This window comes from Ictidomys tridecemlineatus, chromosome 1 (assembly GCF_052094955.1).
Source record: "Ictidomys tridecemlineatus isolate mIctTri1 chromosome 1, mIctTri1.hap1, whole genome shotgun sequence".
NCBI classification, from domain to species: domain Eukaryota; kingdom Metazoa; phylum Chordata; class Mammalia; order Rodentia; family Sciuridae; genus Ictidomys; species Ictidomys tridecemlineatus.
Window position 1 is genome coordinate 240,392,693 of NC_135477.1, and position 27,276 is coordinate 240,419,968.

At 44.9% G+C, this 27,276-nt stretch overlaps 1 protein-coding gene across 10 annotated transcripts in view; it reads left to right on the top strand.

The window, feature by feature from the left end:
* The window catches only part of Pdzd2 (PDZ domain containing 2), a 354,997-nt gene that overhangs the window by 93,501 nt on the left and 234,220 nt on the right, over positions 1-27,276 (top strand). The gene's annotated exons all lie outside the window — the stretch shown is intronic.

Consider the following 27,276-nt stretch of genomic DNA (forward strand, 5'->3'; position numbering starts at 1 on the left):
TTGCTTACCCCCGTGTGCCACTAACTTTGCCCCAATTTTAACCCCATTAGCAAGACTCTCAGAACCCACCAGCAGTGAACACCCCCTACGCCAGCACTTCTCACCAGCAGCCCCCACTTCCCTGGCTGCACCCACCCGCCCCCCACCTTCATGCTCTATCATTTCCATTGTTGTTATTTCTGGGTGCCTGGGAGGGAACAGCGTGCATGAGCTGCTGCAGAATCACAGTGTATTGTGACCACCCTACTCATAACCACCGTGTGCTTTGAAAAGGATGCATTCCAGCAGCTCTTGGTGCACACACACCAGACTCTTTCAGGAGACTCTGGGGGATCAAAGCTTCCTGGTGAGAAATGAAAAGGTCATTTTTTTTTTATTCCTTCATCCAAAACTTTGCTTTAGCCTGATTTGCTGGCTTTCTCATTGGAGTCTACAGACTGATCTGTGGCCTGGAGCATTGTTAGGTGATTCTCAGAAAAGGAGGTGGGTGGGTGGGTATAATTTGGGAAATCGCAGTTCAATAAACAATCCTAAAATCCCTTTACTAAGGGACTTCTCAGAGTTTTAAGAGGCTCAGTTTGTGGAGGGCAGGAACTGGGTCTCTACTGTTCATCCCAATGCCTGAAAGTAAAAGGTGATTTTTTAAAATGAGTAAATGCCTTATGAATTCCTAAAAGAGTGTGGCTCACAGCACTTTCCCACTTCAGGACTCTGCAGCTGAAAAACATCTCAGAGGTGAGGCTTGAGGATGTAGAAGGATAGGAACAGTGTTTTCTGTCACCCCTTTAAAGAAGTCAACAAAGAGGAAGAGGAGGAGGAAGGTTACCCTTAATGGATCAAGTGGCCCTTGGGTTGGTGGCTGTGATGGTGAACAGAGACACAATTGCTCTACAACCTGTTTTTGCTGAGCTGGTGCAGGCTACATGCTGGGTGCCTGAACAACAGAACCAAACACAGCTCCTGATGTGAAATAACTTCAGGAGTTTCATGAAACAAGCCTAGAGGAATAATCAGAGAACAAGTCAAGTCAATACAATGCCAACAGTAAGTGCTATGAACAGCAAAAATAAGGGAGAAATTGGCATGCCTGACATTGCCATGCAGATGTCTGGAGGAAGGTGGATCTAGAGGTGGATGTGGAAGAACAACATGGACACGGATCATACAGCAATCAAAGGCAAGCATCCCAAGGGAGAGGCTTTGTGCACTCCTGTATTCTAAGCACTCACCCCTCAGCTCAGAGTAGCTATCAGCACTGGCTGATAGAGGGAGAAAGAATATTCCAGAAGTCAGCAGTTGAAAAGAAGCTCTGGGGTAGGAATGTACTTACTGCATGTGAGTAGGGTGAGCAGTAGTGGGGTGAAATTGCAGGATGGGGTGGTGGTGTTCAGACGCCTTAGGGCGGAAAAGTAAGGTCCAATTACAAAGAAGTCAGAATACCAGGACGGAAAATTCAAATACGGTGCTGTAGGCTCTGGATTTAGGAGATAACATGGCAAAGCAACCACAATAAAAAGCCAACAACACAGAAAAATAGAAACAGCAGCAGTGTTTTAGTCTGGACTATTAGTCCAGAGACTGCAGGATGACAGAAGAGCTAGACTTTTCCATATGGGGTATCCGTAGTGGGAAGAGAGAGGATAAAAGGATCTGAGAGGCATTTCTTTTGTATCTGGCTTCTTTGATTTGGTTCATAATGCTTTCAGGGTTCGTCTGTGTTATAGCATGTATCAGGATAATGTTTCTATGGTTGAATAATAGCCTACTACATGGATATTTCATGTTTTGCTTATCCATGTATCATTTGATGGGCGTTTGGGTTGTTTCCACCTTTGGGCTACTGTGAACCGTGCTGCTATGAACTTTCATGGACAAGTATTTGTTGACACCCTTCTTTTCAATGCTTTGGGGTATGAACCTGAGAGTGGAGTTGCTGCATCACGTGATAACTCTATTCTAACTTCTGGGGTCTCAAAGTCCCGTGCCTGTTTGAGAGGCAGGGGCTAACCCCAATGGCCATCAATGGAGAGAGCAATTTTCCTCCTGCTGCTTCATGCCGTTCACCTTCATCACTACCCAGCAGTTACCTTCCTGTTCAGTCACTCCTTAAGCCTGACTTGCCTTCCAAAGCTTCAGAAACCACAAATGAGAAAGTATTACAGGGACTTCTCATGCCAGAATGGGCCTTGCCTTTTCTTTTCTGTGATGGGTCAACACTGAAACCAGTTCATAGTTGCACATGGACTTTGATGGGAGCCATGTGTCATAGTGGCTGTGGAGTGAAGCTGGCTGAGTGCAGCAACAGGCCACAGATCTGAGGTCTTCGTAGGGAAGCATTAAATAATATCAGGGTCGGGGAGGGAGGAGATCTTCAATGGAGTGTTCAATCCGAGATCTAATCTGGTCGGCCTTCCTTAGTCCCTTCCCCAGCCGGAGGGCTCCCGTCAGCTGTTTAAAGTCAGCCTGACATTTATAGCATAGTTTAGCCACAATCCTGCCCCCGCCTCCCCCCACCAGCCCTCCACCACACACTTGCCCTCAGCAATGAGCACTCTGGGAATAATTTGAGTTGAAGTCAAGGTGGAGTTCAGTAGAGCGAGTAATTAAGAATGCGATTTTTAAAAAGTGTTTAGAGGGTTATTTGAAATCGGAAATGTCTTTTTTTTTGTTCGAATAAGAGTTCATGGTATATGAGGGCAGTGACAGACACCATTGTCCTTGTTCTCAGAAGCTGAGGGACTCTGACTAGCCCTCAGTAGCTCTTAGCATCAGGGTGAAGCTTGTCAGAGTCAGCATGCCCCCCAGGTTTCTGCCCAGAGAGAACCTCCATGCCAGGGCCTGCAGCCCCAACTGGTTCCCGGGGACCAGCCTGTCAGGCTGACGCGCTTCCTAAGGGAAACTCTCCCCCTCGGCCGACTGCACACTGTCTCCTTCAGCCATGGAGCCGTGCCCTGAATGGCTGTGCGGTTTCTTGATTAGACCAGAGCAAAAAAGAAAGACAGAAACTCATGAACCCCAACAAAACAACAACCGACCACAAGGACCAAATGATGTTTACGAGCTGCCCTGAAGGGAAAGAACTCAGAAGGAAAGAACCACTTTGGCAAATTCTTCATATAAATTTTAATGACATGTGTGTGTTCTGAAACATAACTTGAAATCAGGAGCATGGAAACTTTGAGAAGTGGAGACTGAGTGGGAGTGACGTCAGCAAGGCGGGAGACTAGGTAGCCCCACATCCTCCTTCCTTCAGTGGAGACTTCGAGTCAACAACAATACACAGAGCAAGGCCCTTGGAAGAGACCCAGAAGCCAGTGAGGAGGCCCCTGGGCCTCAGGCGGGCCCTTCACCAGCCACATCCAAGCCAGTCATCTGACTACAAGTTGCAAATGGCCAACCACAGGCAGTTGTCAAGGAATTTGAAAATAAAGGACAGGAGGCAGCCCTCTGACAGTAAAAGACAAGCTCAGCCCATGAAAGGTTGCAGTGGAGAACTCAAACCTCTGAGGGTGGTGACTCAGGCGCTGGCTTGACCAAATGCATCATAGTCAGGTGGAGGGTCTGGTGTTGGAACCCCAAGGACAGCACCACCTGCTGCCCACCTGAATGTCAATCGCCCCCGCTGGGAAGAGCACGTGGGCTCCCGGGACCCAGTGCCTTTCCACCTACTTCTGTCTGTCTCCCACCTTTCCCTTCTCTGGTCCACCTGAGGGCCGCATTACTTATGATAAAGTAAGCATGATTCCGATCTCTCAAAACATAATCATGGGAAGGAGATTCTTTACTTTTGCCTTCCTGAAGACTTGAAAATAATTTGGGGACTCCAGCTGATTATTTTTCCATGCCAATCTCTAGTTTTCCTCCCTCATGTATTTTTTCCTGCCAGACCTTTAGGATGATCTCCTAGATCCCCTAGGAAACTTGCCTCCCAGGAAGAGGGCCTATACATGTAAAAGATGAACAAACCAAACCTTCTTCATCTTCTTTAGGAGTTTTCTGGAAATCTGAAGGCAGAAGGGACTTTAGTTTCCTCTGTGAGAAAATTTACCTTCCTGGGAAGAAGCATCCCCTCATGCCAAAATGCCCTCCTCAGACTCATGTTCTGGATTTTTTTTTGCCCTCGCCATTTTTCATTGCATGTTCCTTCAGCAAACACCAATTCCAGAAGCACCATGGTAAAATCTTAAAATTGTCACCACTGTTGCAGGACTGCCTGAGGACAGAGCGCAGGGACTGGTGCCCTGGCCTGGGCTGAGGGCTCCTCTCCTCCATGCCTTCTCCAGTCTCCGCCATCACCCTGTGCACACAGCCACATCTGAGGACCGCTGGCCTTCCCACCACACCGCTGCTATGGTGCCCGGATTATCAGTGCCCCCGAGGGGACACTGCACCTGCTTGTCCATGGACAATGCTTCTCCTCTCTCCCAAGTTCCTCTGATTCCAGCCTCAGCCTTCAACCTTCAGCCCAAAAGTTACCATTGGGAAAGGATTTATTGTGTTAGGTGAAGGGTTTTAAAGATGATAATCAAGTTTATAATGAAGATTTAAAAAAAATTTGTGCGGATGTGCGCTCTCTCTCTCGCTCTCTCGCTCTCTTGCTCTCTCTCTCCCCTTCTTCTTCCTGCTCTATTCCCTGAAAAAAAATGTGGTTTGAGAAAATATGACCCTGGGGAATAATGGATGTGAGAAAGCTGTGTAGCATGAGCCACAAAGCAATTAGTTGTCCCCGTGCAGGCCGAGGCCATCCCTGAGCTAGGGAGATGTCACCATGATTTAGTCCTGTGTTGGCTGGTTTGCTGACAGCATGCTGTGTGTTCTGGGGCCCCAGGAGAAGTAGCTGGCAAAGACTGAGGTCCCGCTTGCGTTTTAGACACCCAAGCGTCAGTGGGTAAGAAAAAGAAGACCAAGGTGGATCTAGAAGTGAGCTGTTGCTCAGGTTTAAAAATGGTACATTAAGAGTTTTCCAAAAATTAGAACTAATTAATTATTTTTTAAAAGTCTTCCTGCTTTTTGATTTTTGCTGAGCCCTTCTTTGTGTATAAAAAAAAAACAAAACAAAACAAAAACTCGCCTTAGTAGTATTTCCCACAATGTGAAACCCAGATGTGCACATCTGAGAAATGCTAATAGATAAATATATAAAAACATTTTCATAGCCAAATAAGTCTCAGAAGCTCTGGTTTAAACCTTGAAGGAGCTTTCTACTGTATGGGACTTCCCAGACACTTCCATAGGGAGGGGAACTCAAGAAGACCATGCAGTGGAGAGCTGTTCTCACAGGTGGCTGATGACAGGAACCCTCCTTCAATGTAGTAGCTCTTGGAACTTATTCTGTAGGAAATGTTTTGCTGCTGTCCACCTGTTGCTCTATCCCAAGACCTTCATTTTCCTGCTGATGGTTCAAGCTAGCTGACTCAATGCCTTGTATTCACTTCTATTACAAAGTGAATATTTTGAACAAACCTGCCCATTTCAACCATGTCTTAGAAAAGATCAGTGCATCAACTCGAAGTAAGAAGAGGATTATTTCAAGTTTCAGACGGCCTTATCATCTGCCACATGAGGAAACGGAGGCCCAGTGAGATGAAGCACTTGCCTGTGGTCATGCTACTGGCCAGGAAGTGCAGGGCTGAGTTAAGCAGCCAGGTTACCTGACCACTAGCTCAGTGTCCTTCCTCTGGCCTCACTTTTTCCATGTAGGATTTCCTTTGAACCTGAGGACATGTCCCCCGGGTTGTTCTTTATTTTATTTTGTTTATTTATTTATTTACAGTTGTCGATGGGCCTTCATTTTATTAATTTACATGCAGTGCTGAGGATCAAACCCAGTGCCTCACACATGCTAAGCAAGTGCTCTACCACTGAGCCACAACCCCAGCCCCATTCCATGTTGTTCTTGATCCCTACTCCTTGAGAGGATTTATACTGGTCTCTTATGCCAGCTGTAGTTTAGACATTTTTACTTTGCCCCATTTTGAGTAGGGAGATTCCTCAACAAATATTTTTTGGAAACTTTTTGAGGGCAAAGTAATATATTAGGAACAACGGGGCTCTGCAACGGCTTCCTCCTTGCAAGCCTTCGCTTTCACCCATGGGGTCAGCTCTTCCTTCTAGGAAGGCCTGACTCACATCTTGGAGGCCTGACTCAGCCAATGGCAAAACAATGGTGTGTATAGGGAACAACATGGTGTGGACTGCAGTAAGGTCTCTCCGCAATGTGGGGTGGGCAACATTGCATCTCAAAGGGTCCAGCAACAGCACTGGTCCATCAGTCTCCAAAGGCTGATGGAACTCAGTGAAGGGAAGGCCAGGCAGCTTGTGACACGCTCCAGCCATCAGTTCAAGGGACAGGGTGATGTTCCAGATGCTCTTATGGGAACTGATATGAGAAAGAGGAGGCTTCAGTGGTTAGAACTAGGACCGGGATGAAGACTTCAGCATTGATGAGGCTAAATTGATGCAGAGTCCAAGGGCATGACTGAGCAACTCTTCAGTCTTCTCTGCCTAAGGTCACAACTGCACCAAAGATGACCACAGTGCGGAGCAGAGATGAGGCTAAGGTGGCTGAGGAGATGACATGCAGGGAGAGGGGAAGCCAGAGGCTGGGAACCAAGAGCACCCTCTGTCTTCCCTATTGCAACACCTCAGTTCTTGTCCATCTTCACTCACAATTTCTCTAGAGGGCGGGATGCTGTTGTGCTCATTTTTGTATTGTCTGTGCTGAGCATAGTGCTGTCCCCCAGACACCAGCAAACAGTTTGGAACGAATGAGTGAATGATGTGAGCTATTTAACTGTAGTGGGGATGGAATGGAGTTTGCGAGGGAGGCAATGCTCGGGAAGCTGGAGGCCCACATCTTTATGTTGCTGAGGGCAGAGTCATCTGGTGAGCCCCACTCCGACACAGTGGCTTTATGGGGCCCCAGGGGCCTACTGTTTCAGTCAGTGCTGACCAGACAGGCTGGCAGGAAGCTCAACTAACCTAGGTAGAGGCAAATACAGCTGGATCCCAAAGCTCCAAATCTGTTTCTTTTGAATAATTTGTCTGGTAAACATTTAGCAGACTCTGTTTCACCTCACTGAGGATAAGAGAAGCTTTGGATCAGAATCCTAGTGCCAGAGTTTCTGGCTAGCAATGACATTTCTAAAGTCACCAAGCAAATGTTTCCCAATTACCACTTGTAATTGGGAGCTTCAATGTCAGAAAAGGACAGCGGAACAAACATTAAAAATGCACAGCCTCCAAGGTAAAAATAGGAGGAAATGTCAATAACTTAATTTTGACTAATAGAGCCGGGTTTCCACCCAAACTGGGTTCTTGGCTTTTATTTTTAAATTGTTCCTCCTGATCCTTTAAAACCGTCATGTGCTCTGAGTCATTGAAAAGTTGGGAGAAGTCAATCTTTAATGCAAAATGCAGAGTTTGGAAGTTCCCGAGTGGGTTTGGGAGTGTGGCAGAATTCCAGGCCTAGGCCACAGAGTCTCTCCTTACAGGTCTTGGGCTGATTTGAGGAACTGTAGCATCACTTGGCTAATCCATAAAGTTTCAAGCCAGGCATGGTAGCACACGCCAATAATCCCTGTGGCCAGGGAGACTGAGGCAGGAGAATGGCAAGTTCAAAGCCAGCCTCAGCAACAACAAGGTGCTAAGCGACTCAGTGAGACTCTGTCTCTAAATAAAATACAAAATAGGGCTGAGGATGTGGTTCAGTGGCCGAATGTTCCTGAGTTCAAAAAGACAATAACAACAAAAAGTGGTACCCCCTCCAATATTATAATAATGATGATGATGATGATGATGATGATGATGTCTTGATTCTTGATAATGAAAACTTTCAGATTAATGCAGTTTGCCTCCAAGGGGCCAGATCTGGATTTTGTTTTTGTTGTGTTTTGTTTTCTCATGCTAGGTCAAAGTCCCTTATGGGTCCCTGAGTGAAGTCTTGGTAACTTCTCCATCCTCCTGGGTCATCACCAAGACTTACACGCTCAGGCAAGAGGATGTGAACTCTTCTTTTCCAAAAGCTGAAAAGCTTGTCACTGAAAATATTAGTCAGGCTGAAGACAAAGCTTTGCGAGTTCTGCATAATCAGAGAGCAAGGGAAAGTAGGTCACATTCGGAGCTTGTTCTGTTTAGGGAAGAAAAGAAAAAGGGATGAAGAAGGAAATGTCAGATAATCCAGCTTTATCACAGCTTTTTATGCCAAACTGGTGGTGGTAGAAACTTGAGATCTGACACCATCACTCTCTCTTGCGTCTCCCACAGGTTTAAATAAAACCTTCCTGAGCCAGGCTCAGAGATACCTGACATTAAAGAAGCCAAGGTAGCCATTGAACAGGATCCCCCAACCGCCACCCCAGCCCTGGACTTCCAGGAAAATTTCAATTGCTGCTGAATTGGGAGACAGTATCTGGGGGCTTCTCTGGGGTAGGATAACTCATCCTGAGTTGCTGTCATCCTAATCCCAGGTCACCCCCAGCTCCTAGTTCCCAGTTCAATGGCTGCTATGTTACTGGGGGTCAGGAATTGTAAACAGAACCGGAATTCTCATCAGGTTCAGAATCTAACTCCTCTGGTCTTTAGGGTTGTGGGATTTCTTGGACCAGGCCACATTCCGTGAGGAGGATGTTAATAGCATGCGATGACCACCTCAGAATAGCCTGATCTTAACGGAACCCAGCGTTGATCCCCACACTCAGGGGTTTGGAGGGATGCTTGATTTTCATAGCACCAAACCAGGGCAGTTTCTGTGCTGTAGCTATAGCTCACTTAGAGCCATAACTTGAGGAAAACCATCAAGATGCCATGAATGTCCTTAGCTCTAGGTTTTGCCTTCTTTTTCATTTCTTTCTCTTATTTTTTTTTCATTTTTAAGTGCACATCATTTTGTTTTGTTTTTTGTTTTTGCAGAAACTATGATGTGGCAAATTTGCACGCTTTTTTTTCCTTTCGTTTTTCTTTTTGTAAAGAAGCATGTATGATTGAATCCTTAGGGAGGATTGCTATTTATGGAAACACTGCAGTGATACCATTCGTAAAGGAACAAATCCTTTGGTTGTGCAAATGAGAACGATTTAAGACACTGCTTGGGGATAAGTCTAATGTATTTGCTGTTCATCAACTGGGAACCTCTGTGAAAACACATATAGTCCTGCTACTCTGTATTTGGCAAAAGAGGAAATAGAAAACGATATAGGGACCATCGATGGCTATTTTAAAATCCACGTTAACTACTGAGAACTCTCTGGGGATCTCAGTCTGTGCGTGCATATTGCAGTCTATCTTGGTGTTTATCTCGTGCATGGCCCTCCAGTCATCCTTGAACTTATCTCAGCATCACCAGTAATGTGGAGTCGGTGTACATCATACCCCGGGCACTGAGTCGAATGTACTCTACCACATCCTGGGCTGATGGGGGTATTTTGGCAGGACCAGGGCCACCAACGTTGATTGTCGATTTGCATGGTGTAGAGTGAAGAGGGCCTGGCAGGTCTGCTGTTGGACTGGCCAGGGTCCATGAACAGGACCTCTAAGCCAGCAAGTGGGCGAGCACAGGTAGTGGAGCCAGGTCCAGGGCTGAAAACTATGAGATCATTTCCTCACCGGCAAGAACAAGAGCAGCAGCTCACGAGGCTGAGGCCAAGTGCCTGCCAAGTTAAAGCACAGTGAGGGCAAGAGTGACCATGGCCTTCGTAGCAAGACCTGGTTCCTTCACTCACTGCGTGAACTTCACCTCCCTGAGCCTCCCGTTCTTCAATCTTTTAAGCAAGATGCTTAGATTAGAGGAATGTTTTTCAAACTGACTGTTTGTTAGGTACTGGAATCCTGTCTTAAACCAAAGTTTTGATAAGGAAGTCCAGTGTATGAATCAATAAAGGCGAGTGTGCCCCCATTCGGTTGGCACTACAGGGAGGATCAGGATTGGGCACCTGAACCCCAACTAGGTTGGTCTCTCTCTTACACATCAAGGTGGTCCCCTAATCTTGCTGGAGCAGCATTAGAAGATAGTAGATCGGATAAAATTTTAAATCCCCTCCTATTCTAGAAGGTTGGTCCATAAGTCTTTGGGATTAGTGTTGCCTTTTTTCATGATTTCCTAGACACTTCAGACTGGAGGACCTTGTCTTAGTTTTAGAAGGGCCACATCTGCACAGAGTCAGGCTCTTTGTCACTCACAGAAGTTTCCGCAGGCCAGCTGAACAACCAGAGACAGGAGGTCATGGCATGGACCTGTGTGCTGTCCACTGTCTGTTGGAGAAGGTTCTGGAGTGCTGGACAGCCCTTCCTGTCCCAGCCTTCTCATGACTGGGAGCAGGACTTTGGAGGCAACGGGTAGGCCTTGAGATTCACGGATTAGGAAGTGAAAGCGGTTGAGAAGCCGCCAGGCAGTAACACCAAATCCACCCCACACTCAGAAGTCTCCCATCCAAGCAATATGTAGGAAGGAGAAAAAAATAAGGTAGAATTTCATGTACCTTCCTGCAGAGACCATAAACTGGTTCCAAAACCAAATCAAAATGGGGCTAGTAGCCCCCTTAGGCTTAGTCATGAGACAATGGGAAATGATTTTATTCTAACAATACAGTGGCAAACTTGAGATCTCAAGACATATTCAGTCCAGTCTAGTGGGGGAAAAAAACCCTCCGAAATTGGGTATTAATACCTAAATTGCTGTCCCAACTCTGCTCCTGGCTGTGTGACTTTGGACAAGTTGCTTGGGCTTCCTGTGCCTGGGTTTACATGTCTGCTGTACTGGGAGAGCACCCCACTGTGGCAAGGATGCGATGAGATCATGTGATGTTGAGAGAGGGCATCCTGCTCCACAAGTGACAGGAATACAGCTGACAAAAGTGGATACCTGGGGGACACCACTGAGCCCCAAGGGCCACCCTGTGTCAGACTCCTGTTATCCTTAGCGGGTCATCCCTCCTTTCCTAAGTCTCCAATAGCAGCCACGTGCCCAGGGCAGTCGGAAGCTAGTTCTCTCCAGCTGCTGCCTGGTGCGGGCTGTTTGGGCTCTGTGAGCCTGAAGTCTGCCCTCGTGACACGGATGCCTGCAATCCTGCTTGGCCTGCAGGTAGGGGAGTAGTCTGTATTTCAGCACCACCCTACGCAGAGAGGAAAAAGCAGCAAGCCGGGCCAGCAGGAGATTAAAGAGGAAGCCTGAGGAGAGGAAAGGGTGAGTCAGAGACCTCAGGAGGGAAAGAAAGGGCTCCCTCTCCCCTCTGCCAAAAGATTGGTTATTACATAAAGAATATATATTCATTGCAGAAAAAATACAGGAAGTAAAAGAAAATAAAAACTGCTTGTTAGTCTCACCTCACCTCCAGAATTAAGTGGCTAATGTGTTAGCTCCTTCCTGACTTTTTACATGCACATCAATTCAACTATACATAGACTTTTAAAAATGAAAAGAGATCAGACTGGGTTGCATGCTGTTAAATGCTTAACACTGGCTGGAGGGAAGGGACCGTCCTGACTGGTAGCACTCACCAATGTCCCTGGGGTTAAGTTTCCACCATCACTGATTTCAAACTATCAACATGAGAAGTTGGGACTGTAGCTCAGTGACAGAGCACTTGCCTCACAGCTATGAGGCCCTGGGTTCAATCCTTAGCACCACATAAAATAAATAAACAAATAGAGATATTGTGTCCATCTATAACTAAAAAATAAATATTTTTTGGTTATATATGAGTAAATAAACATATAAATATATATAAGTATATAAATATATAAATAAGTAAATAAACATTACCAACATGATTTCAACCAATTGTTCCTGAAAATCAAACAGGTAGCTCTTGAACCAGCAAGAACCAAATCCAACACACTGCCAAATAAATTTCTTTTTGAGAGAGAGAGAGAGAGAGAGAGAGAGAGAGAGAGAGAGAGAGAATCTTTTAATATTTATTTTTCAGTTTTCGGTGGACACAACATCTTTATTTTGTTTTTATGCGGTGCTGAGGATCGAACCCAGAGCCCCCGCGCGTGCCAGGTGAGCACATTACCGCTTGAACCACATTCCCAGCCCCTAAATTTTCTTTTCTAATTAGTCTTTCTCCCTCACAATATAGTGCAAAAAAAATTCTTTTTTGCCTAAATTTTGGAAAATTGTCATCTTTATCAGGTTACTTTTTTTGAGTCAATATTATTTCCTTTGGGAATTTGGAACTGGAACGGAGTCATAGTCTATTCAACCAATTTTAAATAGTATCCTTTAGTTAGAATATGCCTATTTTTTATGTTCCATAGATCCTTACGTGAGTGGGGAGTGAATCCATACATTTTTATTAGGTGGCAGGAATAGAAATGTAGTTGGGAAAAAAAATCAGATTAATGAGATCAAGCAAAACAGTGTGGCGGCCTGGAACGAATTCTCTAATCCATTATCTAAGGATGCCTTTGACTTAATCAAGACAATTTTCTCCTTTGCAGTCCTTCACCTTGGCCCATCCAGCTCAGTTCTAAAATTGTCACTCATTTTCTTTGGCTTGTCCAATGGAAATCGGCCCCTTCTCTAGCCTGTCTGCTGAGAACAGGGTTGCAACTGTTTGGCCCAAGCGAGGCCTCCTAATCAAATCCACGTTTTCCTTTGTCAAATGGGAGCTTCAGGAGATGGGATGGGATAGGGGGAGGGAAGAGCTGTGCTCCCAGAGCAGTGTGCATGTGGAGCTGTCTCCCTGTGGGCTCTGAGCAGGTGACCATTAGGTCTGTGGTCAGGTCTGCTAGGTAGAAGAAGTGGTTGGTACCAGAGGTCTCTCACAGAGGTTTTTCTTGCCCTAAAAGAGCTTCCTGAGCTTCCAATAATGAACCTGGCTGTTGCAAGCCCAGTGAGTTTGGATAGAATTTCAGACTCAGACCTCATGGATGTGGGGAGCAGTGTGCTGTGGGTGGTCTTTGGGGAGGCGGTAAGCTCCTGCCATGTAAGAAGGAGAGACTTGGCCTCTCCCTCTGCTGGGGTCACCCGTGTGAACAGAGGAAGGCATGGAGTCTGGTTTGCAAGACCTGACGAGAGGGCCATATGAAGACTTCCAGAGTGTCAGAGACAAAATGTCAGAGCTAGTGTGATAAGGTGCCTTTCACTGGGTGAACCCCTAGGTCTCTCTGGTTCCCCGGGTCATCTTTGACTTCTCCTTCCCCATCAACCTAAGTGGCCCCCAAGACTGGTCAGCTCTGCCTCTGAAGTGGCCAAGAAGCCACCCCTTCTCATGGATCTTAATGCCACTCCCTAGTCCATGCAGAGGAGTGTCCCCCACCAGGACTCGCCACTGTCTGGTCCCACTCAGTCCAGAGACTTCCCAACAGCATCCTGACCCCATTGCCCAACTAAAAAATCAGTTAACCAACAATATATGTTCACAAGCATCTGGAAAATCCAAACATGGGGAGATGAAAAATCACTCATGAACTAACTTATCTGAGATAAAAACAGTTATTTCAGTGAATATCGTTCCAAGAGATTGTTTACACTTGTAAACAAAACTGACATGCAACCAGAACTACTGTGTTACGATGGTGAACCTTTCCCCATATTTGTACTTTTCTGGAATGAAATCTCGACTCTGGCTATAACATTCTCCTGCTTATAAATAAAACCATCACCAACCCACACCCATTGTCTACGTGAGGAAAGTCAAACTCTCGGAAAGGTCAAACTCCAGATGTCACCTGCCCCTACCTACAGCTTCAAGGTCACCCTCTGTGCTAGTACATGGTGCCTGTCCCAGGAAGACACCACCTACGTGTTCACTAGGACAAGGCCATGCCAACTGAGCTTGTGTAAAGATGCCAATCTGGTTTCCAGATCATGAAACTTTTTTATCTTTTAAGGTTCATCTTAAGGAATTTATGTCTGTCCCTAGGAAAATCAGAAATTTCCTGAAGGCAAAAAGAATGTTTTCATTTTTTACTTTTAGCAATTGTGTAATGCCTGGCACCAGGTCCTAGGCACTCAGCAAATATTTATGGAATGAATTGGCCTCAATTTGGTGTGTCTGTTTTCATCCTTTGGCTGGTTTCTCGTGTTTGTTTTCATCAGAGTCCGTGATTGATCTGTATTATATATCTTTTCCTCCTCTTCTGCCTTGCTCTGCAGGGCTAAGAGCCTCTAACTCAGGGCCATGCATCACTTGGCTGTGTCTCTGCTGGTGGGTTGAAGAAGTTATTGATTTCTAGTGGCTTTGCCATGGCGTTTCGAACCTCTGAGAAGCAAGTTCACTTTTCCAGAGTCAACAGACCAGAGTCAGGCCACCAGCTATCTTTAGAAGAGTTGATTTAGAGGCTTTACGGAAATGCGAGAAAGTAGAAAGTTTTCAGAGTGGGAGTTCCAGCCTCAGAGCCGGGGGCCAGCTCAGTAGTCCCTGTAGGAGAAGGGAGCAGCAAAAAACGCTGAGAGTGTGTGGGTAGCGTGGGTGCTGAGGGCCCAGGGGTCTGCCCATGGCTTGTGGGATTCCGTGTCTTAAGAATGCCCTGAGGACTCTGGCCTCTGTCTGTTCCTGTGTTCTACCAAAACATGCATAACACAGTTCAGACTCCATGAGATTTGTGTGTGTGTGTGTGTGTGTGTGTGTGTGTGTGTGTGGTTTTGAGGATGTTTAAATATGGAGGTTTTGCCAGAGGGAGGAATAAATTTATTTCCCATATTTCATCAACAAACATTAAAGCAGAGCTTTTTTTTTTTTTTTATTCAAGCTCAAAGAAAGGAAAAAGTTAGTGTCCGCAGAGAAATCAGATGAACACTTTATTTCTGCCCTCTGGGATAGAAATAAAGGCAGGTAGATCTGACTTTATGGCCATGAATCTCAGAAGTTTAAATTTGCATATCTGTCTCAGACATTCCCATTTAATGGAAGCGCCAAGCACCCAGCCACACAAATAACAGGATGTTTTCTGGGTGCAAGTTATTGAAATTTAACCTTAACCAGTTTCAGCAGAAAAAAATACTAAGTGGTTCCTCAATGTCCTCAAGTCATCAAATCCTAATTTCATCTTCTCTCCCCCTGCGCTAGCCTCAGCATTAAGCTTCATCCTGGGCTGGTAACCAGATGGCAGCAGCAATTCCAGGCACCCCACTCAGATCCAATGACATCCAGAGCAAGAAGAGAGACCATGGCTTCTTGGTGCTTTCTCTTAGGAGTGAGGCAAGGTCCTCCAGAACACCCCCAGAAGTTAACCAAATATATGTTCACAAGCCTCTGGAAAATCCTCCCCTCGGGACTCCTTGGCCAGCATGGGTCACTTGCATACTCCTGAAACCTTCACTGGCAAGGTCAGGGCATTAACATTGATCACAGAGGCCCAGCTCTCAAGCTGAGGCACCCACTGTGTGGAGGAGGATGACCGGATTCCCTGGTACAGGGTAGATGGTTTGAATCGGCCAGGAAGGCGATCCGCGGCATTCTCTAAAACTCAAAATAAGCTTTCATAGAGTTGGTTGCCAACTGTATTCTCCATTGGTTTTTAGTGTCTTAACTGCTTAACCTCATCGAAATAAAATCTTGCCCCAAAGAATAAGCAAATGAAACTAACCGAATCAGCACATCTGCTGAAGTTGAAAACCTGTGGAACACTGAAGTTTGAAAATGGCTTTAGATAAACTTCTTGGGTTACTTCAAACAGTTTCCTATAATCTCCTTTCATCTATGACAGAGTTGTATTATGTGGGACAGACATGTCCTTGCGTCCAGGGCTCTTCCAAGAGATCAGCTGACCATAGGGGACCAGTATTTACAGGGTTTGGGCAAATAGGGGCATTCAGGGAAGGCAGCTGGGCTGGGAGTAGCAGATGAGACCAAAAGCTGAGATGACAGGGAGCCAGGAAGAGAAGTTCCTCTGCGTGGGGTGGGGAGCCGTGACCTTGGAGCTGATACTTGCTCTCTGCCTGTGCAATGTGGGTGGCCTGGCCCTGGGTGATACTGGCTTCCAGGAGGAAGTGAAGATCGGCTCTGCCAGGGCAGAGACGCTTCCATATGTCACACAGGGCAAACAAAGCAGGTCAAAAGCTCTAGGAGCTTCATTTTAGCATGGAGAGGGTGTGGATTGCCACATCAAATAACAGATACCCAGTTAAAATTTGAATTCCAGATAAATGAATAATATTTTGGTATATGTATGTTTTGAATATTTCAAGGATAATATTTGCAATATTACAGAGATGCTGTAATATTTGGGATACACTTATATTAAAACATTTTTGTTATTAATCTGAAATTCATATTTGACTGGGCACCCTGTGCTCTTATTTGTGAAATCCATCACTCCTACATGGTGGGTAATGAAATATCTCCTGAGCCAGTTGGAAGTGGGAGAACTGACTTTCTTCCTGTGGTCCCAGTGTCAGTCCAAAATCATGGCATTTCCAGAACCTCCCATGCCAACTGACCAATGGTTTCCAGGATCTGGTCACATCAGTTACCGAAAACGCTCACTAAAAATAAAGATATATAGTTTGGAGATTCCTCAGAAAACTTGGAATGGAACCACCATTTGACCCAGTCATCCCACTCCTAGGTTTAAAAGGATTTTAAATCAGCATACTACAGTGATGCAGCCACATCAATGTTTATAGAAGCTCAATTCATAATAGCTAAACTCTGGAACCAACCTAGGTGCCCTTCAGCAGATGAGTGGATAGAGAAATTGTGGTGTATATACACATTGGAATATTACTCAGCCTTAAAGGAGAATGAAATTACCAGCACTTGCTGGCAAATGGATAAAACTGGAGAATATTATGCTAAGCTAAATAAGCCAATCCCCAGAACCAAAGGCTGAATGTTTTCTCTGATATGCAAATGCTAATTCACAAAAAGATGGGGGAGGGGTAGACTAGAGATACTTTGTACTAGACAGAGGGGAGTGAAGGGAGGGGAGAAGGCATGGAATGAGAGTAGAAAGACTCGGACATTAGTACCCTATGTGCATATATAATCACATGACCTCTGTAACGCTACATCATGTACAACCAAGAGAATGAGGACTTACTCCATTTATGTATGATGTGTCAAAATATATTCTGCTATCATGTAGAGCTAACTAGAACAAATAAAAATTTTTAAAAAGTACAGATATCTGCATGACACCACATTTCCCAAAGCTTCTGAATCAGAATCTCTGAAGTTCAGATCTGGCCTGTCTTTAATAGGCTCAGGTGATTCTGAGGCTCAGCCGGCTTGGGACACCCCTTCAGATTTTAAATTCCCGAGGTTGAAGATGTTGCTTTATTTACCGCACTCAGTAAATATTTGCCGAATGAAGGAATGATTCCTTGCCATCTTAACCAGTGTTTATCTTGGAGAATCTGGGAAGACCTGAAGCACAGGCCTCTTCACTTCCATTTCTTTTCTGGCCTTGAGACACATGGGAAAGGATTGGGGGGAAGGTGTAATGGAGCGTCTTGGAGAACCGTGGATAAAGCCAGGATAACAACAGGACTGAGCAGGAGAGAGGGAACCCGGGCCTGCCAGGCAAGGGGGCAAGAGCATCGACGTTGGGACACGGGCCAAGATTTTAATCGCCTCCTCAGGCAAAACGACTTGGGATTTCAAGTTGAGAACAAGTCTTCTGTTATTTTCACATGATTCCTTTAGAATCAGACTTGGCACCGTGCACGTGCTCAGGACCACAAGGAGGATGCTGCTGAACTTGGAGTCATCCCACCGGGGCGCTTACAGCATGTTGGAAGTGCTTCCATGGGACTTGGTGGGTGGCAGGTAATGGCCACTTTGCTCCTCTCAGTAATTCCCCAGAGCAGCGGTGCACCAGGGAGTGGCCATCTCTCTGTGGGGTTCTGCAATGGCCAGACAGTTTCCATCCTGAAACTGAAACCCAGAACCTGCCACTGCCCGTGTTCTGTGGAAAAAACGTGCCCCCATGCCTATATTTTCTTTAATACCAGAACTAAAAAGGTTTTCATTTTTTAAAATTTTTGATTTCCCATTTTCCTGGAGGGAGACTTTGCCTAATGGACAAGAACCTGCCTTTTATCTGAAGAGCGTGTTTGCCAAGTGACGTCACGGGCACATGGGGCTCTGTCAGTGGCATCTAGGGTCCCCTCTTGGTGTGTTCCCCCGTCTGTGCGACAGGGATGCTGAGCTCTGGGAAATGCCGGAGCTGTCTGGAATTTCAGCAGCATAAGGTTCCTCAGTGGGACACTGGGTCAAGAGCAGAAAAGAGAACATAGGTTCCCTTGGCTTTTCTTTAGTGACTCTAGTTCTGTCCCTCCTGTCCTCACCTCCTTCAGGCACCCATTCTGAGCAGACCAAAACAGCTGGCATGTGCCCACTGGGAGACTGCTTTGTGGTCCCCTGTAGTTATGTCCCCTGTAGTTAGGCCTCCTCTGCCCATCTGTGCTCCTGGTTCTGAAGTTTGTCCTCTGCCTCCTGCCCTCAGGGAGTGCAGGCATTGATGGGGTCGATGCAAACATTATGCCCACTTAATAACTGTGTTCCTGATTGAAAATCAATGATTGAGCTCTCTTGCTGGTAACAAGAGAGTGGAGACTTTTTCAACGTGCTAACAGAATTCATGATTCTAAGCCTAGAATCCTAAAGATAGGAATGATGGGAAACTTACCAAGATCAAGGTCACCTTATAGCATCTTTCTATGTACCAATGGCTTTCCCCAGCAATATTGCCCCTCACCTCTAACCCCCAGTACTGGGTCATTGAATCCAGGGGCCCTTTTTATTTTTTATTTTGAGACAGAGTCTCTCTAAGTTGTTAGCCTCAAACTTGTGATCCTCCTGCCTCAGCCTCCCAAATAACTTGGATTACAGGTGTGCACCACCACACCCAGCTCCCAGCCATATCTTGTAGCTGTGCACCTGCCTCTGCAAAGCAGGATCTTAAATGATGATAGTCCAACCTCCTACTTTCCCACAGATCCCTCTTGAGGGCCATGTGGAACACCCAGAGTAGAACTTACTGAGGTCATTTTCAGCTTAGTTCGTCTCTGCTGTTGCCATTCTTGTTTCCTTCTCTGTACTTCATTTGTTTCCCACCCCTAGGAAGGACCAAGAGGGTGTCTGAGTAGCTGTGGAGCCCCTGAGGGAGTCAGGGCTAGTGTATCTCAACCCTCCGCGGTCATTTCTTCTCCTTAACTCTGAGTTCATGAATGGAAGAGGTCAAACGAGGACTCTTCTTTCTCTCACTCCCATGGACTTTGACATGCTTTCTCATTGTCTGAGTCTTTCCCACAGGAAGGATGGGAAAAGGGGAGCCTCCCAGAGAGGCACATGGCTGAACCTTTGTGCTCTGTGATCTTGCCTTTTCCTCTGAGGATTTTCTCTGCACCAGGAGCTCTGGCCAGGGCCCTGGAACCCTGCAGTCCGGCCGAGGCAGGGAGGGGCTGGAGCCTGGTCTCCACACCATTTAGGTCCTTGCCAAGTTGGAGAGTGGATGGGGCCTCGGAGGAGACACCAGATTTCCAAATACTGCACTCTCCAGGCAGGCTCCTCCCACTTCGTGAAACTTTGGTTCTTTCTGCTGCTCCAAAGATTCTTTATTTACCAGGATATATTTCTTCTTTTCTTCCAAAGAGCTGGACTAGGGTTATAAGCACATGAATGTAAAACCACCCCTGGGGCTCCCCTCCTCCCTTTGTCTTGGCAGATACTCAATATCTGATAAAGCAATTTGGCCCATCTCCTCTGCAGTTTAAAACATCCATGTGTTGTGTGTGTGTGCTTCTTAATGAGGCCAGTAACTCCATCCCTGACTCACTAACTCAGCTCTGAAGGCCGAAAGAATGCCGGAGCTGGAAGGAAACTTTGTAAAACCACCTCATTTGGCAGATAAGGAAACTGAGCCTCAAAAGATTTTAAAGGACTTGCCTGGAGACCTGTAGCTAGCTAATAGCCAAGGGCATTCCTGACGATTATACATATTTAAGTTTTGTTATTAATAATGAGGTCAGATCTTGTACAGTTCTATCCTAAGAATTTAAATACAGTAACTAGATTAGGTACCAAAAAGTCTACACATAGAAACATCTGAATAACATGATTATTCTAAAAGGATTTGTACAAGAACCATTCTTTGTTATTGATGTTGTTTTAACATCATTCCAGGGTAATGGAAACAGAACTTATTAATGCATGCTCTAAGTTGAGAGTGTGATCTACAGGGTTGGTAGATGACAGGTTGGTGGCATCATGGCTGCCCAGTCTGTTCAAGGTGGACAGGACAGTCTGATTACAGTAGGGTGTCACAGTGAGCTCATGGATGTCTGGCAATTAACACTGCTGCTGTCATTGTTCTCAGCCATTCAGCAGAGAGCAGCTGTTTCAAGGTGTGGGATGGCCATTGTATAGATGTACACCTGCCATCGATGCCCTTTCCCCAGTTATTATTGCAATATCTTTCAGAATCCACATACCTGAGCTCCAGAAATAGTACTAACCTGGAACATGCCAAATCCTGATCTTAAACTGCAGATTCACAAACGTGTTTCAGTATTTGAAGTCACAGCAAATATATTTTAGTAGTAGATGGGGAACCGAAATTACTTCTAATATTCATTTTGATTATCTGGACCCAAACCATTTTCTTGCACTCAGCTTATTTGAGAGGAAGCATTCATAAACCTACCTGCAATTTCCATTCATTCCCATTTTTGTTATTTGGACAAATGGTTCATGTTTGAAGATATACAGTATTTGCAAATAGTAGAATCTCAAAACAGCTGCCAAGTTGGTTTTTTTTTTTCTCATTTTATTCATTTTTCCTCCTTTCCCCTATTCTTCAAGGGTCATTGGACCCAGGCACCAAAGGAACTCAGGCCTGTCTTGAATGAGTCAGATAAGTATGCTTCTCATCTGTAAAATTAAAGGCCAGATGGGGTAATTCCTCAAGTCCTTCCTAGGTCCTCACCTTCTTTAATTTATCTGGGGAAACATTTCTCCATTCCTGCAGCCCCTGAAAAATCATGTTTCCCGAATCCATCATGCATCCCCAAATGCACCTTTCATGACCCTTAGCATACTTCGAGGTAACTGCTTCTTTTATAGTCTCTTTCTGGTGGAGCTTAGCCAATCTGGGTCAGCCCAGCCTCGCACAGCACCTGGCACAATCAATAGTGGTTGCATGAAATAAAGTGGTGATCAGATCCTTCTCCTGTCTCTTGGGCGCATCCTCCAGTTAGTGGCCAGTCAGCCATGTAGAGAGATAAAAACCAGCCAGTACTTTGCTCCTCCAAAACAAGTCCACTTCAGGGAGTCATGACGGTTTGTATTTGCAATGTTTCTCAATTTCTTGTAAGCTTATCATAACACCTGGGCTTCACAATGGTGCTGACAAAACATTGAAAGAATTCATGTGTGATTTCAGCTCCTGTTTTATTTGTTTTGGATTCTGGTTGTTTTTGGTGGTTTTTGTTTTGGTGTGGTTTAGTTTGGTTTTTGGTGTCCCAAAATCAAAATAGTAACTCAACTACTATGAATAAAGTAGCAGGGCTAACGTTGAAAGACTCGGGATCATATTCTAGGTCTTGAATCTAAGGGTGAAGAGGGAATTGAAATAATGTATTTATTAAGGGTTTTATTCAACTGTAACAGAATGTCTAATTAACAAGGCTTTAATAAGGTACATTTTTTTTAACCTCACATGACCTGGAGGTAGAATGGCTGGGTTTGGCCCAGCTGCTAAAGAACACCAGACCTTTGCCTTATCACAAGATGATTGCCAAAAGCACCAGTCATTGTGTATGCACTTTAAGCAAGAGAAAAGGCAAAAGAGCTTGCATTTATTTTTTTAAATATTTTTTATTTATAGATGGGCACAGTACCTTTATTTATTTATCTTTATGTGGTGCTGAGGATCAAACCCAGGGCCTCACACATGCTTGGCGAGCATTCTACTGCTGAGCCACAATCCCAGCCCAAAAGAGCTTGCCTTTAAAGGAACTTCCCTGGAAACCCTACAGACAACTTCGTGGGCTAGGACTCTATCTATGGTTTCCACTCTCTCAAGCAAGAAGCAGCTCTTTGGCTAGATACTTCCTCCTCAAACACAAATGGGTTTCTAATAGGAAAGGGATAGAAGGAATAATGGGTAGGTACTAGCAGTCTTTGCCTCAGTCCCCTTCTTTGGTTTCCAACATAGCTGACTTTCCAGCATGAAACAGACTCCCCATTCCCAGTGGAGATAGCACCCAACCCTATTGAGTCAGCATACCCAGATGAGAGCCCTGGGTGTCTGGTGGTGTGTGGCCCTCTCCATCAGTCCTAGATCTGACTCCTTACAACAAGCCCCAAAGCACTCAACAGACACTTTCTGGGAAAAGCAGAGAATAACTACAAAATGAACCTGCCTTTACAAAAGAAGGGATGGAGAAGACAGCAGACACTGTGGATAGCAATGGCTACAGCCTCCAATAACAATGAGAGTCCACAGGCTGGCCAGGCAGCGGCTCCTTGCTCTGGTGGAAGGAGCGCTGTCCATTGCCCCCTGTGGCCCTTGCCTCTGACTGGCAGGTTGTTCCTCATTCATTAACCTCTAAGGTCTCCTCTTTCCCAGGCTATGAATTTCAGGGGAGAAAGTTTCAAGGTTTCTAAAGGAATTGAACCATCCCAGGCTGTTGCAAACCAGGTTTGGGGTGCTTCAGGCAGAACAATTCTCTCAAGTGTTGTAGGTGTCTAGTCTACATGTTTCTGGTCAGTTCCTGATGATGTGTAGCTTCACTTTCTAACTCAGGGGCTGTGCCCTCTCCCTGTGTTATAACTTTACACCTGCTATTTACTGAATGTATGCGGCAGGGGGCAGTTGGAACAATGGTATTTGGGGAATAACTGCATTTTTTCCAGGAGATAACCAAATCCAAAACCCATTACTCCAGACTCATTTCCTTCTGATAAAACTGGTTTTGCAGTACTCCAAGGTCCGTAATGCAGGTCTCTTGGGCAGTTTAGATTTCAGGCTGGATGTCCAGGGTGCCTTCCTTAAGACAGTGGTACTTCTCTCTGTCTCTGAGTAACTTCATAACTGAGGCTCTAGATTCTGCTGCAAGAGACAAAGCACCTACCAAAAATCTAATTTTTCCCTGTCATTTTCCCTAAGTCCATGACCTCAGTCGACACATATATGACTCTCCAGGGTACAGTTGGCAGTGTGCCCGAGTATTTCACATCACATTGCCAGGTCACCACTTTCCAATCTGCAAACCCAAGTTCTTTACATCTGCTTTCCCCGCTCAGCCAATTCCCTGTTTTAGGTTCTGTTACTTTTAGTTCTCCCACTTCCAGCTACCAGATTCTGTATTTATTTGAGGTCTCATTGAGCTAATTGATTCAATTTAGAAAAATCCAGGTAAAAGTGAGTTAAAGAAGATGGGGGTTATTTTTTCTTTCATTTCTGTCTTATTCTCTAAGGAGTGTTGGTGTAAACCCCACCCCAAAATTTCACGTCCATCTCATTGGCTAGAAATATGTGGTATAACTATCTCTACCTGCCAGAGAAGCTGTGTTTTAGTTGAATACATTGCCACTCCCACAAAATGAAAGAGGAGGGGCTGGATATCTGGTGGACTGTCCCAAGCTTCTGGCACAAACTGTGTGTTTATTTATCATATGAGGCCCATTGGAGCCACCAAGCTGGGAAGGTGGGAACGAGGTCAAGAGGGTGAGATCAGAAGCAGGCAGGATGCTGATGGAGAAGAGCAAGGCCAGGACAGTCCCCATCAGTATGCCATCCCACTCACATCCAACCTGGCAGCTGTGTGTGAAAAGACCCCTTGGAAGGGTGCAGGAGGTTCTGAATGTGTCGAAGACTTCACATTCCTAGAAGTTAAGATCTGTGTTTATTTGCCTTGATCAGCCTAACTATACGCACAGGAGGACTCTTCATTCCAGAAATAATCCTTGATAATGCTGACCAAAGGAGAAAGAACCAAGCAACACCACAGGGAGATTCACTGTGTCCTAGGGCATCACCAATCCTAAGTTGACTCCTGGTTCCCATCTTGATCATGTCGCTTTGGAGGGAATTGTGAACCTTTGCCTCCTACATTTAGTCTCCTCTCTCCTTTTCCTGTGGTAAACTATTGAAATCAACCAATTTTTTTAGGCTAACCCCAAAGTTATCTTCTCCAGGGAAACATTTTTCCAAAGGTCTGGGTAAGAAGACATGGCCCTTCCTTTACCCTACCTTGTGATACCACCCATCAGCCCGTGTGGCCAGCTGTGGCAGGTGTGTCTCCCTAACACAGCCTGAGCCATATGCCCTGAGCTCTGCCCAGTGTCTGGCACAAAATAATTCCCCAGTGAAAGGTTCATTGAATCAAATTGCCAACCAGCCTTCTCCATCAAAGAAAGCTTTCGCCTCCATTCTCCATAAATACAGAAAAATGATCCCTTTCACTCTCCTCTCTGAATTTCACTCTCTCTCAGAGAAAGTCAATATAAACCATGCCATCCAAGGTGGAAAACATTCTCCAGTCTTCTCAGGAAGTGATTTATTTAACAAGGAATAATAACACATGGGCCAAGTGTCAGAAGCCATGTCAGTTATAAATGACCTTATTACTCAGACACCAAAAAGAGATTTCCAATAGAGTGTGTTTTGAGTTTCCAAAGAACTTGAGTGTCAACTATTAATTGGTTCCAAATAAATCAAAAGCTTAGCAAATACCTATATAATTATACAACTCTTAAAAAGAAATGCAAGATCAAAAAAAAGATAATTCATGTATGTGCAAAGATTGAATGTCTCCTTTGGCCAAAATAAGTAACACCTCTCACTGAAAAATAACTTTACTCACAGATATATTAAAATCTTATGAACAAATCAAAACATTTTCATCAGGTATAATGGCTCTTATGAGTCTCCTTTTTCCTCATCTATAAAATGATCCGTGAGGTCTCTCAGACCTAACAAGGTTTCCTTAAATACAGGGATACTATCTTCTTCAGCAGCGTGTTCCCTTCCTCGGCTTAGCACCTATCACATTGTAGATGATCAATAATTTACAAAAAACATTCTGAAGTTCCTTTAAATTAAATGTTTAATGTCTTGGGATTCAAGGTGCTAGTCACAATTCAGATTACTCCATACATAGAAAACAGGTATAAATATCATGGGCAAGCTGCTCTTTAAATAGGTCCGAGGAAAACCAAACTTAAGAGTAGTAGAGAATTTCTTTTTCCTAGTGTCAATTTGTGTTCACACATCCATTCATTCACCAAATATTTATAGAACATACATGAATAACCAGGCCTTGAATGTGTCACTCTGAGTGTGCTATCAATATGGCAAATTTCTTACCCTGGAGGAATTCTTGATATAGCAGAAGCACAAATAAATGGAAATTATAGGCTGGAGGTGTAATTCAGTGGTCATATACTTAGCATATACTCAGCCCAGGGTTCAAACTCCATCACCCTCCAAAAATCTTAGGATAAATGAAAATTAGTATATAATATATATGACAACCCTCAGCAGAATCAAGAAGTTGCTGGGTGCCAAGTTCAAATAATAATGCACATGCGCGTGCACATCAGTTCTTGAGTCCATGTCCATTGGTCCCCAGCTGGGTATCTCATCAAAGATGGGACAGAGTTCTTCCTTGAAAATCATGTACAGAGACTCAGAAGGTCCTACTGCAGGTGGCAAACACTTGTTTTGAGTGTTTGGATGCTCTGGATGGCAACATCCTGCCTGCTGTGTGCACTGAGATGCAAAGAAATCATCCTGCCAAGAAATCAGGTCAATCCCTGGAGTTCAGCAGTGCAAGGCTGGGGAGAGAAAGCACCCTGGCTCCCCCCAGCATTCCTGTTCTTAGCTTCAGGAGCCTGGATGAGGCTGCCTTGCTGCCCTCCCCCTCAGCCTGAAAAACTTCCTCAAACTTTACCTTAAATTACATTTTAAAATTAAACTACTCCAAAGAAACAGAAAAAGAAAAACAAAACTTTACGTGAACATATAAATAGACTGGAGTCAGTTTCTGATCTTGGAGGTGAGCAAAGCCAGTTGGCTCAGCTTAGACCCATCTGTAGTCCAATCAGCTTTGGTCAAGGAAATACAGTCAAAAGATGACAACTCTGCTGAGAGTCCAAGCTCTGACTCTTGAGAAGTGGTGAAGACAGGGAAGCCGTTTCCAGGAGAGGAAAAGTTGTTGTAGCGCAGGACATCCTCCCAGCCTTATTCTTATGTAGGTGTTCATAGGCTCCATAATCTTTCAGTTCCATGCCTATAATTGAGAATTTTCCAGTAGTTCTTCTAGTCCTTTATTCTATGTACTCATTTTTCTGGGTTTTTCTATTAGCTAGAGAAGTAGAGGGGCCTCATTCACTTGCAATGATTTGAGATCATTCAGGGCATAAGAAAAGTCTGATGATTTCACAATACAGGTGGAGCATCCCTAATTCAAACATCTGAAATCATCCAGAATCTGAAGCTTTTTAAGCACTAATGCGATGCCACAAGTGGAAAATTCCACACCATGAAACTTTGTTTCATTTCAAAATTTATTACAATCGTCGGTGTAAAGTTACCTTCATCCATATATAAAAGGTACATAGGACACAGAAGTGAATTTCATTTTAGACTTGGATCCCAACCATAAAATATCTCAATATATACTCAACCTGTACTATGAAAAGAGTCATTCTTCAAAAACATCTGATGAAACATCCCAGTAAGCAAAATGTTGACCCTGAGAAGACAGAGACCACAAACCTGAATTTAAAAATACAGATGTCCTTCCGTGACTGATCTGTGCAAAGATCTACAAGTTCTCTGGGTTAGTCAGTTTTTTTGTCACTGACACAAACAACTGAGAGGAGGAAAATTTTATTTCGGCTCAGAGCTTTCAGTCTGTGGTTAGCTGGTTCCATAGCTCTGAGCGAGAGGTGAGGCAGAACGTCATGGTGGAAGAGCATGGTGAAGGAAAGCTCATGACAGCTGGGAAGGGACTAGGGCAAGATATAGTCCCCGAGGGCATGCCCCAGTGATCTTCTTCCTCCAACCATGCTTCGCCTACCTGTGGTTTCCACCCCCTCCCAGTGGTCTGTTTAGCTATTTGTGGGTTAGTTCACTGACAAGATCAGAATCCTCATGATCCAATCTGTTCCCAAAGCTCTACCTCTGGATATTGCTGCATTGGGAACCAAGCCTTCAACACATGAGTTTTGGGGGGACATTTCATATCCTAACTGTCATAGTCTTCCAAAATCAGTTCATTTCATTTGTGAGCAGAACTCTGGCCACTGAGGCCCACTGTGGCAGTCCAATCTATCACATGCAATTCTCCAATTAGATTCCCGTCTCAAACAAATAGCC